General features: G+C 50.1%; 1 long non-coding RNA gene across 1 annotated transcript in view; it reads right to left on the bottom strand.

Annotated features, from left to right (window-relative positions):
- The window catches only part of LOC146007310 (uncharacterized), a 32501-nt gene extending 16147 nt beyond the window's left edge, over window positions 1-16354 (bottom strand). Inside the window, exons 1-2 of the long non-coding RNA XR_014444326.1 lie at window positions 16285-16354; window positions 14315-14434 (exon numbers count right to left, since the gene is read on the bottom strand). This is a non-coding gene — a long non-coding RNA (uncharacterized LOC146007310). The remainder of the gene's footprint in view (window positions 1-14314; window positions 14435-16284) is intronic.
- Window positions 16355-18477: the final 2123 nt, after the last annotated feature.

Genomic DNA, 18477 nt, shown 5'->3' with positions numbered 1-18477 from the left:
AGTTTGTCTGCCAATATGAACCCCTTATTGCAGCACTTTGTGGAGTCACTGGACTAAAGAGCTGACTGCTAAGGCTGCGCAGGCAATTCTCTACACACATCTACAACAATAACCGCGGCCATCAATTCGTATTTACTGCGTCAGACACAAGACTTGTGGATTGATATAAATGGCCGCACAATATACAACTGCAATTGTCAGGATAATAGAGATAAGAGTGATTCAGCTATTGTGGGATGTGAGCGGAGAGGCCTTTATCAGCCATAGTCCTCCACAATGGGTATTAGGCATATGACAATGTGGATCTACTGTCGCATCAATGTGATTGGGAAGATTAATCTGCAAATAACAGATATCTGGCCCCGTCCTATAATGTAAATGGCAGTGACAATAGGATGCACCTGTTGGGGAGATGATCGCAGCACAGAGATCACGTATTTGTCAGTGATTTCGTTCGGCTCCATCTCGTTTATCTCAGATAAATGACTGATAATGCGGCTCGTTCTGTGTACAGCGCGGTAACGAGATGGTACAGTGACTGAGGCAGGAAGGCGACAGTGGTAATAGCTGCAGATTGCTACACAAACACTGTTACAAATCATCTGAGCAACGTTGTATCCATACAAAGTATCAAAGCTGTGCATTAGTGTGTATAGGAGAAAACTAGAACATTTGGCACCCCTCCCCACATTTGGTAACCGGGATGTTTCTTGGCAATTTGGCACCTGGCGCCAACAGTTGAAATATGACCCCCCCCCCCATTTTTTTTATTAAATAAAGAATTTGCACATACCTGTAGCATGCCCATTCCAAAAAGGGTGTGTGGTCCCAATGCAAGAGCATGGCCTTGCTGCAAGGTGTGTGGCCTTGTTGTAATGCTCATTACAGAATATGTCACACACCGGAGAGAAATTTACACATAATGCCATGCACCGTAATGCCCCTTACACATTATGCCCCAGACCGCAATGCCCATTATACAGTATATTATGCAACACATTGTAATGTACATTACAGAATATGCCACACACCATAATGTCCATTACAGAAGGGAATTCAAAGCACACCTATTGTAAACCCACAGGGGAAAAAAAAGCACAAACATTGACTACCAAATGTAAAGAAAGAACACAATGACCCAACAAGAACAGCCAAACTGTCTGTCTGGCTACAGAAAGAAGGGGGGGGGGAAGGGGATATTGTGGCTGCAGGGAGGAGAACAAATTCTAACTCCAAGTTTGGATGGAGGGAACTTTCCCCTGCAAACAGTTTGTGTATGCAGGGGAAAGAGTGGAGCACGGCTGCAGAGTACCGTCCCCAGGGCTACTGGGATTCGGGTTACAGGGGAGGGGGATTCAGACTGCAATGGGAAGGACGGCATGGCTGCAGGGAGTTTTGGTGTTCGGGAGGAGGGTTGCACTACAGGGGAAGGCATGATTACGCTGGTTTGACTCTGCATTGGTTCATGCTGCAGGGAGGAGGGACTTGGCACGGAGAGCGGATGCACTACAAGCCACCCACACGCCTGCCCATCAGACAACTCATTGGACAGACCGCCTGCCCATCCACCCAACCGCCCACCCATCCTGTAACACAGTAGCCAATAGCCGGCTCTGACTGTGTACAGGCAACTGAGGCGGAGATTTCAGATCCAAACCTAGCGCTGTACACCCACCTATTCTTTTGAGGCGGGATTTGTTTGTCAAAGTGAGGCGGGGATTTGCTGTCATGGCCGCCTTCTGTGCTTAGCCGGCCCACGGGCAGCGGCAGCACAGTCATAGTTGTGACTAGTCACAGATTGTGATTGTCAGTGCACCGGGCGGGTTCCGGTGCCCGGCACCCACACGGACCCCGCTGCCGCTCGCTCCCCCAAGCGGCAGCAGGGGCTGCCTTACACAAATTACGCCACTGCATATAGTGGATTATTAAAGACAGGAGTTGTGTTGAAGATGGTATGTTGCTATGGGCAACCAATCAGATTGTATATATTATCTTGTAGAAGGTGCGAAATAATTGATGCTCGGCAACCACTGAATGATGGTGAAGGCGCACGCATATAAAAGTGACTCTGAAGTCACTTATATATGTGTGGATGCTCGGGGGAAGTGGGCGGCTGCTCCCCCCACCCTTCCCGAGCAATAAGCCACGGAAATAAAAGTCAGTTTAGACCGACTTGCACGCCATTACCAAGGTGATTGACAGGAAGTAGGAGTCTGGGGAGGGGGGGGGGGGGGGGCGACCGGCCATTTAGTGGGCATGCCTAGGAAAACGCTGGGAGTGCCAAGGAAAAAAATGCAGGCATGCCTGAGCTTTTTAGGGGAGGGGATCTAACGCCAGCTCCGGCCCGGATATGCCTTTGTCCATCGCACCTTTGAGTAAGTTCAGAACTACGTGGCACCTGCAATGACTGGTGCCCATTAAATTTGAAAAGAGATGGCGCCGTCAGTCAATGTCTCTTTATTGCTGCTGGCAGCGCGCTGTGGTGCCTTACTAGGCCGCGGATCCAGTGTGATGGTCGGACCTGCCCTGTCCTGCGCCGCCGGCTCCCCTCTGCCACCGCTAGAGCTGCGGAGCCCTAGTTATGCCATGGAGTGTAGGGGGGGGGGGGGGGCACAACTTTATTGCCCCTGGACTCCCACAAGTCTTAATCCGGCCCTGTGTAAAAGTTGTCCACTGCCTCCAATTTACAGTATATTCTAGATGCAATTTTCAGAATAAGCTTGATAACTGATATCTATAAAGAACAAACTTATTCTGAACATATTTTTAATGACCTTTTAAGAAAACCAAATTATGATGTGATGGGGGTCATAGGCTGTATTCTGCAATTACTGATATATAATAATTAACAAGACGGCTCAGTGAGATAATGAGCTTAAAATAATTTGATGCCTCCGGACGTAACTTTCTCGTCTGTATGTTTGTTATAAGTCGATAATGTGCGTGCGTTAGCGTATCCAGCCCACGGCGGTCAGGAGTAATTGCAGAGTTTAATAGCACAGTATTTTCATCTTATATTAATTACTGCAAATGGGGAGATACTTAATTGTTGGGTTCAACTGGGAATAAGTAAGATACATCCAGCTATTGTTCTGTGTTACCATTCATATGTACAGTACTGGGCATAAGGTTCACTTTCCAAAAATAAAAATGACCTGCCCTCCTTCTGATTGCGCAACTATCATTTGCAGACCCTCTTGGGTCAAAGACGTCATCGATACGATGACGTGAGAACAGCAATAATCACCATACTTATTAGGGACATTTTCAACTCATCCCGTAAAGTGGTAGCTTTACATGGAATTAATATAGAATTATGTGAGCCCATATCATTTTGCATGTGCTAAATATATACAGTACTAGGGGCGGGATGTACTAAAGGGAAAATGCGGTAAAACGGGGGTTTTACCGCATTTTCCTATTTACCATCACTCGTCCGCCCCGTTTTCGCTTGGCAGGTATTGGCACCCAGAGGGTGGCGATACCCTATAGAAGCCTATGGGCTTCTTTCGCTGCCCACCGTCCGCGCCCCCCCCCCCCTCTCCCGTCCTCCTGATCTCCTCCCCCCCCCCATCGCAACGGCTGCCAGGCGAAGGGCGGCGATGTATATTAATACATCCCGCCCTAGGTGATTCATCGCGCCTTCCGGGCGCTCTACACACCGTCATAAGGGGTGCACCCGCTGCTCCGGGGTGTGTGTGTGTGTGTGGGCAGACCCACTGCTCCAAGGGGGTGGGTGTGCGGTCAGACCCGTAAATCCGCACCCCCACCCCAAGAGCATCGGGTCATACCGCACACACCCCCCCCCCCCCTTGGAGCAGTGGGTCTGCCCACACACACACACCCCGGAGCAGCGGGTATGCCCGCCCTCCCCCAGAGCGGTGGGTCTGCACGCACCCCCCCCCCTTGCTGGAGTGGCGGGTATGCCCTCACCCCCCCTCCTGCTGGATCAGTTGCGTCGGTAGACCATCCGCAGCTTCAGGGGGGTCGTTCCCGCCGCTCCGGGTGGGGGCGGGCATACCCACTGCTCCAGCGAGGGGGGGGGGTCATATCTGCTGCTCCAGCGAGAAGGGGGGGTGCGTGCTGACCCGCTGCTCCGGCTGGGTATACCCTCTACTGCGGAGGGTGGGTTGCAGCAGATCCACTGCTCTGGGGGTGCGGGAAGACTCACTGATGCAGCGGGTGGGGGGGGCGTGCTCGCACACCCACTGCCCTGAGGGAGGAAAGGGGGGTGGCCAGCGTTGTTGGCAGACCTGCGGCTCCGGTGGGGGGCTGAAGACAGACCCACACACGCGGGGTGGGGGGGGGGGCAGGCTGACCCGCTTGCGGGGGTGGGTGTTGTGAAGACCCGCAGATTTGGGTGGGAGTGGGGGGTTGTGCGCTCAGACCCACTGCTTGCGGGGGGTGGTTTGCTGGCAGACCCGCTGATCCTTGGGTTAGGGCGGTGCAGACCGGCAGACCCGCCGATGGGAGTGGGGGTGCAAATCCGCTGATGGGGGGGGGTGTGCGGGCAGACCCGCTGATCCGGGGATTGGGGCAGTGCAGACCCACTGCTCTTCTGCTCATAGGGGGGGGGGGGGATGCATATTTGCTGGTGGTGGGGGTTGCGGGCAGACCCACTGCTGGCAGGGGGGGTTCTGGGCAGATCTTCTGCTCGTGGGGGGGGGGGGGGTTGCGGGCAGACCCGTTGATCCAGGGGGGTTGCGTTCAGTCTCGCTGCTCGCGTGAGGGGTGTGCAGGCAGACCTGCACACGCGGGGTGGGGGAGGGGGTGTGTGCAGACCTGCTGCTCGGGCGGGGGGGCCTGCATAGACGCTGATGAGGGGGGTTGCGGGCAGACTAGCTGCTCGCGTGGGGGGTGTGCAGGCAGACTTGCTCGAGGGGGGGCTGGAGTGGTGCGGGCTGACCCACTCGCGGGGGGGGGTGCGTGCAGACCCGCTCGTGGACGGGGGGTGCGGGCAGACCCACTCGCATGGGGGGAGGTGCCGTGTAGTCCCGCTCGCGGGGGGGGGCGTGTATCGTCCCGCTCGCGGGGGTTGTGTGTACAGTCTCGCTAGCGGGGGGGATGCGGGCAGACCTGCTCGCGGGGGAAGGGGGTGTTTGCGGCCAGACCAGCTGCTCACCTGTTGGCTGGGGTGTATAATGGTGGATGCTGGGTGGTGCTGTGGCCCTGGCTGGGTGGGGGGAGGTGATGCCAAGGGGGTGGGGATGTGTATAACGCTGGTCTATCCCTAGGGGGGGCAGGTTTGTGTATAACGCTGGGCGGGGTGGGGGCTAAGACAGAAACTATGTCGCTGTCAATCACTCTTGTAACCCCACCCAGCCTTATACACACAGGGGATGAGTGACAGATCTGGCCAAATATATAAGAGTTGCGTATAGTGTATATAAACCTACGTACGTAACATACAGAGGGGGTTATTCTAGTTGATTCGCAAGACTGCAAATTCCCAGCCTTACAACAAACCCCACCCAGCGAATGCTGGGCTGCCCGCCCTCCCCCCTCACAGCGTTTGCTGGCACGCAGGACCATTCGCAGCCTGTCGGTGAACACCCACAATGACCATCGAATGATGGGCAACGTGCACGCAGATCTAAGTGATTCTCGGGTCACTCAGATGTGCGCGCATCCTCGGGAGGAAGTGGGAGGGCAACTGATAACCGGTGATGTCAGCCACTGGCACCGACGTCACTGCCCGATTACCATGGGAATACCCATGAAATGCTGAGCGTTCCCATGGGCGCGACCATCCTCCGCTCCATGCCCCCCACCCACAGCCTTGGGTGCGTGCACCCATCAGACAGTCTTTCTGCCATGGCTGCGTGCACCCAGCATATGCACATGCGCAGAAATGACCCCGCGCATACACAAATATCTGTCCATGCGAATGGACCAGAATAACCCCCAGAGGTGATGTGCGCTTGTGCACAAACTGAGAAATAAGGTAGCACATTGCAGCTGGGGGGGGGGTATTGCAGTTGCCTGGTTGCCCGGAAAACCCCCTCCAAGGGCCAGCGGAGGAGCGGAAAGGTGGCATTGCGGGGGCACAATCCCGACAACACAGCCCTCCTCTAGACACCCTGCGTTTGCCGCTGTCAATCATCGAACTTTGCAGGTATCGCTGAGAATTCTATTCCTAACAATGACAATTTAGTTATTCATATTTTTTACCCCAGATATTAGAAAAAAAAATGGAATTTAAATTCCAGGCACATACAGAATATTCTATAAATTAAAAATGATTAAAAGCCAGCATGTGCCGACACTTCTACCCCGGGAAAATGGGAAACACAGAGCGAGGTTGATGTATTCTTGTCTAGGTCAGCATTGTAAACTTCTACAAATCCACCGACGTGGAACTGAGCAGGAAACTCATCTGTTTTATTCAAATGTATTTCTTTGCATTCCGCAAGCAGCTGACTGGGCACCAAAGGTCACCGCAGAACGTCAGTGCTCCGTCCCAGCGCAGCACAAATCCTAGCACTGATTTCCACCTGTACCTGAGGATTTGCCGGCTGTGCATTAAATGGACGTAGTTGTCAGTTACACAACAGAACTTGAGTGTTCCACGTCTGTAACCTAGTAAAGTGGGCAGAATGGGGAACTTACCGGTAGTCTCATTTCGTCTAATTCATCAGTTACCCTACATACTGTACAGTAGGAGCACGGCTTAATGACCCCATTGCCTCCCACCTACTTCTCCACTCCAGAGATCAGCGCCCACCATGTAATGAAAGGGGAGGAGTCTTTGTAAATATAAACATACAGATGTAGCAGAAGGGGGTCTGTACATGAGATGCTTGCGTGCCCCGTTCTGATGGAGCCCGCCACCGCCCTCCCCGCTGCTCCCCCGTAGCCCCCACTCGCCCTGCCCATCTCCCTGAAGCGGAGACGGGCAGGGAATCCGCTACCTGCCACCGTGCCGATGGGACACGCAAGCGTGTGTGACGTTCGCACTAACTCAGGATATTTGCCGATCCTGCAGGCTGGCTGGGAGGCGCTCCATCTGTACTTGTGTGTGATGTATGTGCTGGATGGTTCCCCTGTCGATTGGCAGCTGCCGCATCACTAGTCAAGTGCGGGAGTTGCGGTCTGCACCCGAATGTCACCCTTAGAAGGTGTGACGCCACAGTGCCGGCTCTTCTGCAGTGACAGGAGCCTGATGATGCAGTGTGATACTCTCATGCAGCACTCGGCTCCTGTTACAGTGAATGAGCCAGCACTGAAGACAGCCCCATCTGCAGGGACAGCCAACATCCCTAGGGACAGCCTGCATCTCCAGGGATGATTGACATGCCAAAAATGGGGTGCATGCAAGGTCATATAAATTTCAACCAGGCTGCGCCCCTTTCCAGGCATCCTCAGCTCCGTCGCAGTGGCGCCTCTGTTCGTCAGTGCTATATACATCAGGCTTCACGCAGCACCCAGGAATCAGCGTGTTTCACACAATACTAATCCCGCCCCCTGACCGCTGTGAAACTACCCAATGGGAGTCCGGGGGTGGGCTTAGAATCAGTGTGTTAAAAATTATGCTGATTCTCAGGCAGTCCCACCCTGTGTTTGAAAAATGACATGAGATGATTGGTTGGTACTTTAACTCTTTCCACTTTATCGCTCAAGCCTTTTATCAATCTTCCCCTTAATCTGTTAGGGCCTAATTCACACCTGATCTCACGGCTGCGCATTCACACAGCGGGCGATTACCGATACATTGTGCATGCCGCCCTGCGATGATCTCCTAGTTCTGTTGTCTGGCTGTTCGCAATGTGATTGACAGGAAGTGGGCGTGTGGGGGTGGAAACCGACCATTTTGTGGGAGTGTCAGGGAAAACTCAAGCGTGCCAAGGGTGTGTGACATAAGCATCAGCCTGGATGTCCCTATTTTTCATCGCAGCGCCGAGCAATTCTCTGGCTACGCAGCGCCTGTAACAGTAACACACCGCTGCCGCGTTCGGGCCCTTTGGGGACGATATTACTGCTGCACTGACCTCAGCTGAACTCCTTCACTTGGCGCTTTGGGCTGAATGTTATATTCATCATATGATTTCGGTTTACTGTTGTACTTTTATTGTGCTGAGAACACGATCCCTCCTGCTGATATCATGCATATATTTATGGGGGGTGATAAAATGTAAGTGACTGAGGTCAATCAGGGAATGTTCTGCTCCTAACAGTCACTTGCAATGGGAGGATTGGGGAATGGTTAGTCAGTGTACAGAGCGTCTGAGGTAAATCAGGGAATGTTCTGCTCCTAACAGTCACTTGTAATGGGAGGATTGGGGAATGGTTAGCAGTAGCGCACGCAGGGGGGGGGGAGGTTCTGAGTACCCAGAAACCCCCCCCAGGAGTCTAAGGGGCCTTGGCTGAAAGCTGAGGGTCCCCTCTTTCCATGGGTACAAGAATTTTAAAAATCGGCCCTTGGGAACCGGAGATATCTGACTTCAAAACAGTGGTCCCCATCCAAGCCTGTTAATTGCTCTTCCCAGTCTGATATTTCAGGTTCTGTCTGACTTAGAGTTTTTCTGAGGGTATATTCCAAAAGCTGGGACTCTCCCCCTTTGATGGACACTAGTAGCTTGTCTCTACTTTTCCCAGAACCAGAGATATCAGCCTTCCAGCAGCTGGTTACTGCTCCAGCTCCACACACCTGGCATGTAGTTTTATATTCTCGTTGGCAGATTTCTCTGCCTCCTGAAATCTGATCCCCTAGTCCCCAATACCATTTGGTAGGTGGGATTCTCTAGTTTTTAATTCCATTAAAATCTAAGAAATCTATTTCTGGGAACTGGAGATATCTGCAGTCAAGCAAGCTGTCCTCCCACCAGAAAATTATGAATAATAAGCCCACTTCACTATACACCCCTCCTCTGCATATTAAACATCCTCTACCACCCTGGAAGTTATGTATCAGGGCCCCTTCATTCAGCATAATGCCCCCTTCTCTCACCTCATCTCCCACCATCTGTGCCGTAAAGGGGTAATTAGTGGAAATTACCGATCCAGGCCCTACATGCTGAGCGGTTGATATAATACCCCCTACCACCCGCGGGACTATAAAGCTTCCCCCACCCCTACCGCTGGAGGATCGGTAGGAGCACCAATACATTGCTATGCCCAGGGGTCTACACTGCTATTATGTATGTGTGTATATATGTGTGTGTGTGTGTGTGTGTGTGTGTGTGTGTGTGTGTGTGTGTGTGTGTGTGTGTGTGTATTATTATTATTTATATACATTTGGTCTATCTATAATACTTTAACTGACCAGGCATATACTGGGTCCCCTAAGTGTCCATCTCCGTGCTTTGCTCCGCCCCTTCTGAAAATCCTGCGTTTGCCACTAGTTAGTCAGGGTGCAGAGCGTCTGAGGTAAATCAGGGAATGTTCTGCTCCTAACAGTCACTTGTAATGGGAGGATTGGGGAATGGTTAGTCAGGGTGCAGAGCGTCTGAGGTAAATCAGGGAATGTTCTACTCCTAACAGTCACTTGTAATGGGAGTATTGGGGAATGGTTAGTCAGTATAATCCCGCCCCCTGACCGCTGTGAAACTACCCAATGGGAGTCCGGGGGTGGGCTTAGAATCAGTGTGTTAAAAATTATGCTGATTCTCAGGCAGTCCCACCCTGTGTTTGAAAAATGACATGAGATGATTGGTTGGTACTTTAACTCTTTCCACTTTATCGCTCAAGCCTTTTATCAATCTTCCCCTTAATCTGTTAGGGCCTAATTCACACCTGATCTCACGGCTGCGCATTCACACAGCGGGCGATTACCGATACATTGTGCATGCCGCCCTGCGATGATCTCCTAGTTCTGTTGTCTGGCTGTTCGCAATGTGATTGACAGGAAGTGGGCGTGTGGGGGTGGAAACCGACCATTTTGTGGGAGTGTCAGGGAAAACTCAAGCGTGCCAAGGGTGTGTGACATAAGCATCAGCCTGGATGTCCCTATTTTTCATCGCAGCGCCGAGCAATTCTCTGGCTACGCAGCGCCTGTAACAGTAACACACCGCTGCCGCGTTCGGGCCCTTTGGGGACGATATTACTGCTGCACTGACCTCAGCTGAACTCCTTCACTTGGCGCTTTGGGCTGAATGTTATATTCATCATATGATTTCGGTTTACTGTTGTACTTTTATTGTGCTGAGAACACGATCCCTCCTGCTGATATCATGCATATATTTATGGGGGGTGATAAAATGTAAGTGTACAGTAATACGGAACATTTACACAGTGTCTGGGAATGTTCTGCTCCTAACAGGAACTAGTAATGAGAGGATTGGGGGATGGTTTGTCAGTGTGCAGAGCGTCTGAGGTAAATCAGGGAATGTTCTGCTCCTAACAATCACTTGCAATGGGAGGATTGGGGAATGGTTAGTCAGGGTGCAGAGCGTCTGAGGTAAATCTGGGAATGTTCTGCTCCTAACAGTCACTTGTAATGGGACGATTGGGGAATGGTTAGTCAGGGTGCAGAGCGTCTGAGGTAAATCAGTGAATGTTCTGCTCCTAACAGTCACTTGTAATGGGAGTATTGGGGAATGGTTAGTCAGGGTGCAGAGCGTCTGAGGTAAATCGAGGAATGTTCTGCTCCTAACAGTCACTTGCAATGGGAGTATTGGGGAATGGTTAGTCAGGGTGCAGAGCGTCTGAGGTAAATCGGGGAATGTTCTGCTCCTAACAGTCACTTGCAATGGGAGGATTGGGGAATGGGTAGTCAGTGTGCAGAGCGTCTGAAGTAAATCGGGGAATGTTCTGCTCCTAACAGTCACTTGCAATGGGAGGATTGGGGAATGGTTAGTCAGTGTGCAGAGCCTCTGAGGTAAATCGGGGAATGTTCTGCTCCTAACAGTCACTTGCAATGGGAGGATTGGGTAATGGGTAGTCAGTGTACAGAGCGTCTGAGGTAAATCAGGGAATGTTCTGCTCCTAACAGTCACTTGTAATGGGAGGATTGGGGAATGGTTAGTCAGTGTACAGAGCGTCTGAGGTAAATCAGGGAATGTTCTGCTCCTAACAGTCACTTGTAATGGGAGGATTGGGGAATGGTTAGTCAGGGTGCAGAGAGTCTGAGGTAAATCAGGGAATGTTCTGCTCCTAACAGTCACTTGTAATGGGAGGATTGGGGAATGGTTAGTCAGGGTGCAGAGCGTCTGAGGTAAATCAGGGAATGTTCTGCTCCTAACAGTCACTTGCAATGGGAGGATTGGGGAATGGTTAGTCAGGGTGCAGAGCGTCTGAGGTAAATCGGGGAATGTTCTGCTCCTAACAGTCACTTGCAATGGGAGGATTGGGGAATGGGTAGTCAGTGTGCAGAGCGTCTGAGGTAAATCGGGGAATGTTCTGCTCCTAACAGTCACTTGCAATGGGAGGATTGGGGAATGGTTAGTCAGTGTGCAGAGCGTCTGAGGTAAATTGGGGAATGTTCTGCTCCTAACAGTCACTTGCAATGGGAGGATTGGGGAATGGGTAGTCAGTGTGCAGAGCGTCTGAGGTCAATCAGGGAATGTTCTGCTCCTAACAGTCACTTGCAATGGGAGGATTGGGGAATGGTTAGTCAGTGTACAGAGCGTCTGAGGTAAATCAGGGAATGTTCTGCTCCTAACAGTCACTTGTAATGGGAGGATTGGGGAATGGTTAGCAGTAGCGCACGCAGGGGGGGGGGAGGTTCTGAGTACCCAGAAACCCCCCCCAGGAGTCTAAGGGGCCTTGGCTGAAAGCTGAGGGTCCCCTCTTTCCATGGGTACAAGAATTTTAAAAATCGGCCCTTGGGAACCGGAGATATCTGACTTCAAAACAGTGGTCCCCATCCAAGCCTGTTAATTGCTCTTCCCAGTCTGATATTTCAGGTTCTGTCTGACTTAGAGTTTTTCTGAGGGTATATTCCAAAAGCTGGGACTCTCCCCCTTTGATGGACACTAGTAGCTTGTCTCTACTTTTCCCAGAACCAGAGATATCAGCCTTCCAGCAGCTGGTTACTGCTCCAGCTCCACACACCTGGCATGTAGTTTTATATTCTCGTTGGCAGATTTCTCTGCCTCCTGAAATCTGATCCCCTAGTCCCCAATACCATTTGGTAGGTGGGATTCTCTAGTTTTTAATTCCATTAAAATCTAAGAAATCTATTTCTGGGAACTGGAGATATCTGCAGTCAAGCAAGCTGTCCTCCCACCAGAAAATTATGAATAATAAGCCCACTTCACTATACACCCCTCCTCTGCATATTAAACATCCTCTACCACCCTGGAAGTTATGTATCAGGGCCCCTTCATTCAGCATAATGCCCCCTTCTCTCACCTCATCTCCCACCATCTGTGCCGTAAAGGGGTAATTAGTGGAAATTACCGATCCAGGCCCTACATGCTGAGCGGTTGATATAATACCCCCTACCACCCGCGGGACTATAAAGCTTCCCCCACCCCTACCGCTGGAGGATCGGTAGGAGCACCAATACATTGCTATGCCCAGGGGTCTACACTGCTATTATGTATGTGTGTATATATGTGTGTGTGTGTGTGTGTGTGTGTGTGTGTGTGTGTGTGTGTGTGTGTGTGTGTGTGTGTGTGTGTGTGTGTGTGTGTGTGTGTGTGTGTATTATTATTATTTATATACATTTGGTCTATCTATAATACTTTAACTGACCAGGCATATACTGGGTCCCCTAAGTGTCCATCTCCGTGCTTTGCTCCGCCCCTTCTGAAAATCCTGCGTTTGCCACTAGTTAGTCAGGGTGCAGAGCGTCTGAGGTAAATCAGGGAATGTTCTGCTCCTAACAGTCACTTGTAATGGGAGGATTGGGGAATGGTTAGTCAGGGTGCAGAGCGTCTGAGGTAAATCAGGGAATGTTCTACTCCTAACAGTCACTTGTAATGGGAGTATTGGGGAATGGTTAGTCAGTGTGCAGAGCGTCTGAGGTAAATCGGGAATGTTCTGCTCCTAACAGTCACTTGCAATGGGCGGATTGGGGAATGGTGGGAGTGCATTCAGCGAGGCGGCATTTACGCAGCCTAGCCAGCAGGTCTGAATTACCCTCTCTGACTGCTTAGAAGTGTATCCATATATGGGCTGATATATCACCATGTTAGGATGGGGGTGTGATACTATCGGCCCAATGCGATCCCTTATAATATCTCACATATGTATCAATTATCGCACGCAGGGACAGAGCCAGCGAGAAAGGTCTGTCAATGCAAATGCCCTCTGCAGCTTTATTGGGGTAATTCCCCTGAGTAATACCCCAGACCATGTGCTGCACAAGGGCTTCCGGCAGCACCTCCCCGGACTCCTGTGAGTGCCTCACTACCTCTCAGTACCTCCCCCGACTCCTGTGAGTGCCTTACTACCTCCCAGTACCTCCCCCAACTCCTGTGAGTGCCTCACTACCTTCCTGTACCTCCCCTGACTCCTGCGAGTGCCTCACTACCCCTCAGTACCTCCCCCGACTCCTGTGAGTGCCTCACTACCCCCCAGTACCTCCCCTGACTCCTGTGAGTGCCTCACTACCTCCCAGAACCTCCCCTGACTCCCGTGAGCGCCTCACTACCTCCCAGTACCTCCCATGACTACTGTGAGTGCCTCACTACCTCCCAGTACCTCCCCTGACTACTGTGAGTGCCTCACTACCTCTCAGTACCTCCCCTGACTCCTGTGAGTGCCTCACTACCTCCCAGTACCTCCCCTGACTCCCGTGAGTGCCTCACTACCTCCCAGTACCTCCCCTGACTCCTGTGAGCGCCTCACTACCTCCCAGTACCTCCCATGACTCATGTGAGTGCCTCACTACCTCCCAGTACCTCCCCTGACTACTGTGAGTGCCTCACTACCTCTCAGTACCTCTTCTGACTCCTGTGAGTGCCTCACTACCTCCCAGTACCTCCCCTGACTCCTGTGAGTGCCTCACTACCTCCCAGTACCTCCCCTGACTCCTGTGAGTGCCTCACTACCTCCCAGTACCTCCCCTGACTCCTGTGAGCGCCTCACTACCTCCCAGTACCTCCCATGACTCATGTGAGTGCCTCACTACCTCCCAGTACCTCCCCTGACTACTGTGAGTGCCTCACTACCTCTCAGTACCTCCCCTGACTCCTGTGAGTGCCTCACTACCTCCCAGTACCTCCCCTGACTCCTGTGAGTGCCTCACTACCTCCCAGTACCTCCCCTGACTCCTGTGAGTGCCTCACTACCTCCCAGTACCTCCCCCGACTCCTGTGAGTGCCTCACTACCTCTCAGTACGAGACGCTCTGCCCTGGAGGTATACGGTATACATGCTACGTTATTGATGATGGGTTTTCTGCATATAAATGAAACACACATACATACCATGATCTTGTACATAGGATGCTGGAGCTGGAGGGGATCCCAGTGAGCAGAGAGCAGAGTGGAAGCATAATGACTGCATTTCTATAATTATTCACAGAACCTTGTTCGCTTCAGCAATCTCTAGACATAGAAAGCGGAATAAAGATACGTTATGAATCTCTATCTCTGGAGAGGATGAGTTTGCTTGTCTCTGGGAACTATGATAGTCCCTATAGATTGTAAGCTCGCGAGCAGGGCCCTCCTACCTTTTTAACTCTCTGTAACTACTCAGTTTGTTGTTTCGCTGTTTCCAATTGTAAAATGTAACGGAATTTGCTGCACCTTATAAGAAACTGCTAATAAATAATTAGATGAGACTATGGGCCTTATTCTCGTTCACTCTTTCTGACAAATTACATCTTAGATGGACAAAACCATATGCACTGCAGGGGGGTAGATGTTACTTGTGCAGAGAGAATTAGATTTGGGTGGAGTTTTACTTCAAAGTGAGATCTACAGTACTGTATATTGCAGTGTAAAAATAAAGCAGCCAGTATTTACCCTGCACATAAACAGGGTAATAACTCACCAAAATCAAATTCTCTCTGCACATGTTACATCTGCCCCCCTGCAGTGCACATGGTTTTGTCCATCTAAGAAGGATTTTGTCAGAAAGAGTGAACTACTGTAGAATAAGGCCCTATGGGTGGGGGTGGGGGGTGTACTTCAAACTGATATCTATATAGCAGTGTAAAAATAAAGCAGCCAGTATTTACCCTGCACAGAAACAATAAAACACCCAAATGTAACTCTCTCTGCACATGTTACATCAGCCTCACTGCAGTGCATATGGTTTTGTCCATTAGAGCAGGCTTTCCCAACCACGGTCCTCAAGGCACACCAACAGTGCAGGTTTTGTAGATATCCAGGCTTGAGCACAGGTGACTTAATTAGTACCTGAGTGATTCTGTGCAGAAGCCTGGATATTACTAAAACCTGCACTGTTGGTGTGCCTTGAGGACCGAGGTTGGGAAAGCCTGCATTAGAGAGTTGATTGTGCCTTTCTGAGTGAATCAGAATAACCCCCTAAAGCCGTTTGCAGCACGCAGGATCAGTAATCACTGGTGGATCTCACAGTCTAGCTGTTGCTGCAGCGCATGCTGAGCAGTACCAGGCAGGGGCCATCCTATCCCCTATTGCAGGTGTTAGCAGGGCTCCTGAAGCAGAGCCCATTACATTTGTAGCAGCGGGTGCACCACAGGGCTCTGTTAGAAGAACAGCAGCCCCACTTCCATCCCTTTGTGGACCACACAGGTGCTGCTGTACATGCAGGTTCCCCTTCACGCTCGGAGCCCGGAGGCAGGTGTCTCCATTGCCTCTGGGAGTTACACCCATGATCGGCAGGAATGGTTATGGTAATATGGTGCGTTCTTCTGCGTTCCCTCCACCCTGGAGAAGGAGGTGGTTTCCTTCTGTCTCCCTGGGCTCCCTTGTCGGTAGACGTCTCCGCGCAATGTTTATGGCAATATATCATTTCTAGCATCTATTTGCCTGTGAGAGAAACCAGCGGAGCTTAGCGGATTGTGAGGCAATGTTCTAATTTGTAGCAGTTATTCATTACAAATCCTATTACTTCGCAGAACCCTGAGGCAGAGCTCATTATGACAGATGAACTTGGCGCCACAGTCTCAGGAACATTCATACGACAAGAACTCTTCTTCCTCCCAGACGGTTGCGTTACCGTTACTCACAGAAGCCATCAGGATTTGTGTTATCTAAGAGGTCTAGAAATATTTTCACACATTGTTTTAATGAATTGTTCCCATGTGTTACTTACACACTAATGGGCTGATGCATAGCTTAATGTCACTTTTGCACGCAGAGCATCTTGTGTACTTTGAGTATGCTACAGTGCAGAACACAGCGTCTATGAGCGATTCAGCGTTGTACACAAATAAATGTCATCTCCAATTGTGATGGAAGGGGCTTACCGGAGTGGTAATGGTGGTTTCACAAGGGGGTAGGCTGACTGTGCGGAAATACAGCTGTAGGCTATGCAGGATTGGATCTAGGACTGGAGAGACACAGTGGTTTGGAGCTGGAGAGACAGAAGAGGGCTGGAGAGACAATAAAGAATTGTGCACAAACAAAGATAGGTCTGTTCTCTTTTATACCAGGTGAAGGGCTGGGGACTGAAAGAGGTGCAGCAAGAGCCTGTTTTGATTAAGCAGAACCAACGGTCACAGCTCTGTATCTAAGTTCCATCCTCTATGATGGAAGGTGGCTGGAGAGACACTACAGGACTGGAGGTGGAGACCAGGGACTGGAACTGGGCATTGGAGAGTCACAAGGATCTGGGGCTGGAGAGACACAGTGGTCTGGAGCTGGAGAGAGAGAAAGGGGCAGCATAGAGCCTGCAGGCTTGGCACTGGATACCAAAAAAGGGGGCAGAGAAAAATAAGCTGGAGATACAGAAGGTAGCTTACAGACAAGGGGAGTGGATGCACTACAAGGCTGGGGCTGGAGTTCTGGAAGGGGGCTGGAGAGACAGAATGTGGCAGAAGAGAAAAGGTGAGGGAGAGACAGACAGGAGCTGGAAATACACAAGAAAACTGTAGAGACAGAAGGGGGCTGGAGAGAAATGAGAGGGCTGGAGAGACAGAAGGGGGCTGGAGAGATGGAAAGGAGTCGGAAAGACAGAAGAGGGCTTGGGAGACAAAAGAAGGCTGGAGAAACAGAAGGTGGTTGGAGAGACAAAAGGGGATGGAGAGACAGAAGGGAGTTGGAGAAACAGAAGGGGTCTGTAGAGACGCAAGAGAGCTGGAGTGAAAGAAGGAGGCTGGAGAGATACAAATGGGCTAAATCCACCAATGTTGACAACCCCTCCAGTTAAGGGCACAGATTTCAAAATTAATAATTTTTTGTATGTTGCCTCTTGTGTCAGCTTCAGGGCTCATACAGAACATATTGTATGTGACTAATTGGAATACTATCTCTACAAACTTGGAACGGCCTCTAACTTGAGGGACATCAGAAGATTAAACACGGGAGGAGAAAGGGGAAGAGGAAGAAGGGAGGAAGAGAAGGAAGAAGGAGAAAGAGGAAGAAGGGGGAAGAGAAGGAGGAAGAAGACACTTTTGTTCATGTTCTAAATGTGTATTATTCCATGTCCCGTAAATGTTTCAGGTGAATAATTGTTACAGTACCCTTAAGAGTGGCGCTAGCAGCTAGCTTCTGTAAATACCTTATATTTTGCTTCCATAGTTTTCACATGGGCCAGCTTGCATCCGATCCCAAGTGTTTTCTTTTTTCTACACCAAAACTACAAAAAATAACAAAATGAATATACTGTACTATGATCAAAGTTAACAAAAAAACAGGAGCTGTGCTCGCTCGAGATTACCCTCTATAATAGACAAGGCGGGTACTGTAAAAGAGAAGTCAGATGTACAGTGACTCAGACTGGTGATCTACAGTAGGTCATGTTAGTCATTCTGTAGAGGTGGTCAATGTAACCCCACTAGACCCATTCAATAGCGTTTCCCTTCCCAGCAGCGAATGTACTCTATAATATCTTTTTCACTTCAATGTAGAATTCTCATTCTTTCGGGAGAAAGGCGCGTTACAATGCCCCATGGAATCCCATCTCTTCAAAAACATTATTGTGAAAAAAATGAACAATTCTGACTGTATAACTGATCTTTGCCGAGAAGAGGCGATCATCTGAACCCTTGTCACGTACAGCGATATGAAATATGCTGGGAGGATTTAAACCATGGCTAAGCTAAGTTTTCATTCCAAAAGATTAAAGTTTCAAAAAAGGTTTGATTAGAATTTGACACATAAGATTACAACTCTTCATTAGTTTTTTTTTTTTTATATTATATTGCCCTTCTAGAATATTCTGTGAGGATAATGATGGTGTCTGGGGTCTATCCATTTTTTTTTTTTTTTTTACTGCATATTACTTTTCTTTTGGCTTACGAAAAAGTTTGTTAGATTTGTTAGGATTTTCTTTTTGCCTTTTAGAAACTTTTTATTTTTTTTAAATGGAGATAGTTTTTTTAGAATTCTTTTTTTCTTTTCTTTTTTAAATGGAGCTACTGCTGGTCTTTGTGGACGTCAGTGATCAGAGAGTATCTTGTAATTTTCTCCACTAGCGATTCAACACCCGACAAGTGCCT

This window comes from Crinia signifera, chromosome 6 (assembly GCF_055691185.1).
Source record: "Crinia signifera chromosome 6, ASM5569118v1, whole genome shotgun sequence".
In the NCBI taxonomy this organism is placed as follows: domain Eukaryota; kingdom Metazoa; phylum Chordata; class Amphibia; order Anura; family Myobatrachidae; genus Crinia; species Crinia signifera.
Note: the sequence above shows the minus strand (reverse complement) of the source record. Positions and strands in the feature narration are given on the sequence as shown.